Below are 2,689 nucleotides of genomic sequence, written 5' to 3'. Positions count from 1 at the left end.
CGACGAAAACGAATCAGAGCGACCTCGTTGCCGCATCTCCCTCCGTCTTCGACTACAGCGTAAATGCAGAAAAAAGGGAAAACAAAAGAAAGGCGCTAACGCAAACAATTAGCTTTAGGTGTAAATGGGGTGGCGGAAGTGTAAGGGAGGGTAACCTATAGCAAAACCACAGGGTATTAGTTTAGCCAAGGTCAGACAAGTTCAGACTTGTCTAACCCTCGGATATGACACGAACACACACACACTCACACACGTACATACAGAAATAAAAAAAAATTAAATGACATTTATACCTAACGACTTCTGTGGTAAACACATAATTAAAAAAAAAAATAATAAGAGAAACAACTTCAAAATGGTGGATGCCAGCGGCGGGGATGATCAGCTCAATATAAGTGGCAACCCTGCGCGGCCTTCAAGCCGCACCATGGATGTGTACCCGAATCATACCGATAGATTCCCGCCTTTGAATGATGTTTTCGCTCTCAAACAACAGAGAATCACTGAGAAGTCTCGTCTGACCAAATCAGCTGGCAAGATTTCCAAACACATGTTGGACCGAGGAAGCCGGACTATTCTCAAAAACTTGCGAGCAGAGTTTTCCGCCCAAGTAAACCAATGTATGACGGTCCAAAACAATTATTGTTCAGCAAAACGATCGATCGAAGATGAAGACAAACGATGGGTCGAAGAAATCAACATCAACACCAAACTCATTTTCGACTACATCGATAGTTATATTATAAACACGTCCCGACCTCCATCAAGTGCCACTCCAGGTACTCCAGTGCGACTTTCTGTCACCAGTTTCTCATCAAGTCACCATCCAAGACATCATTCATCTCTTCCTCAATCATCCAGTTCATCCGTAGCCATACCTTTGCCTGACTTTGCAAGAGCCCTCGACCAAGGAAAAAACGCTGCAACGAACTAGGGAAACATCTTTAACAGCTGCAACTCCAAGAAACAAAAAGAATACGGACAGTAGAAGCGAAAAGGATTTTAATGGCTACAGATTATAACAAAGTACACAGCGACAAAGTGGAAAAAGTCCAGCTAGCAGCCAAACTACTTGAAGATACAAATGAGAAATTCCGAAGCGAGCTACTGGCTGAAAGAAAAAAGGCGCAAAAAGGTTATGATGAAGCCAAGGAAAAGCAATGTCTGCTACTCCAAGAACAAGATGAGCGACAAAAAACTGAGCAAAATTTAAAAAAGAAAATCGACTTCTTCTCAACTAACAACAAACGAATGACTCAAATAATCAACCCACTTCCGACTCTACAAAAGGGTGAAGCAACGTCAAACAAGATCAACTTTCAGCAGTGGACCGCAAAAAATGCCGATCTTCAGTCAACAAAGACAGTAGAGTTGGGCCACCTCATTAGAAACACAAGATCCGTGTTCCGGTTTCCCAAAATGGATTTGAAGCCATATGATGGAGACTCTAAGAAATTTGCCAGATTTAATCGCGATTTTCCGGGATTTAGTTCATTCAGATGCCCCACTCACAACAACAGAAAAAATGGCAATATTAAAATGATCGTTATCAGTAGAAATCAGGAGTGGCCTGGGCGATTCACTAAGCAGTCCGTCTTTGTATTATGAAGCTTTGGCAGAACTAGAAACCACATATGGACATTCAAAAATAGTACCCAGAGCTTATATTTAGTCTTTGATTGAACTCCCGAAAGTTCTCAGCAATGACTAAGACCTTGCTGAAATTTTCTCAAGCTCTCACTGGTGCTGTATCTTCATTTAAAAAACAGAGGTTACGATGACGAATTAAAGTCGTCCGGAATTCTTGAAATCATCCTTGCCAAACTTCCCGCCGAGCCACAAAGCAGGCGGGGGAAGAATATCGTGAAAAACCACCCACTCTGCCTCACTTTGCAAGATTTTCTCCGTGGATTCAGACGATCACTAAAGCTAAAATGATGGCAAAACATTGCCAAATTTCTACAGCTACGCCACCAACACATAAACATGGACAAAAGCAGGGCCGGCAGCCGGAAAATAAAGCTAAACATCCGCCTAAAATCAGTTCCATTAATCAAAAACCTACCGCTCCCACACCGAAAGCAGTAAAATTTGGCGAGGTGAACACCCCAAAAACACTGACGTGCCTGCTATACCGAGAAGATCACCGCCTAGCCCAGTGCAAGCAGTTCCCTTCACTGTCGGTAGCAAAAAGAGATAACATGATTAAGCAATGGGGTTGTTGCCCGCGCTGCTTCAGCAAAGGTCATGTACCAGCTATGTACACGTGGCTGACGACCACCTATCTTCCGGCTTATTCAAACTTCTTCCAATTTACACAAGTTGAAAAGATATCTAGCATGGCTACTTCGCTTTGTCAACAACCAATCTCTCAAACCCAACTCCCGCAACGTCTCTCCTTTTTTAAAGGCGCCAGAACTTCGAGAAGCCTTGTGATTAATTATTCGCGTTGAACAACGTCATTTTTTAATGAAGAGATGTGATGCTAAAAACTGAAAAAAACCTGTACCTACTGCCTCACAGCTAGCCACACTCACGCCAGTTTTAGACACCTTCGGCATCATCCGGAGGCAGGATTTAACATTCGTCGCTTCCAGAAGATATCAAACATCAGATTGTCTTATCATCAGACAGTCAACTGGCTATGATGGTAATCAGCGACATCCATAAACTCAACATTCATTCTGCT

The 2,689-nt window shown here is 42.8% G+C and overlaps 1 pseudogene; it reads left to right on the top strand.

The window, feature by feature from the left end:
- Nucleotides 1-355: 355 nt before the first annotated feature.
- Nucleotides 356-1,543, top strand: LOC116925366 (annotated as a pseudogene).
- The last annotated feature ends 1,146 nt before the right edge of the window (nt 1,544-2,689 follow it).

The sequence above is a fragment of the Daphnia magna genome, linkage group LG6 (assembly GCF_020631705.1).
Source record: "Daphnia magna isolate NIES linkage group LG6, ASM2063170v1.1, whole genome shotgun sequence".
NCBI classification, from domain to species: domain Eukaryota; kingdom Metazoa; phylum Arthropoda; class Branchiopoda; order Diplostraca; family Daphniidae; genus Daphnia; species Daphnia magna.
This window is presented reverse-complemented; position numbering and strand designations above follow the sequence as displayed.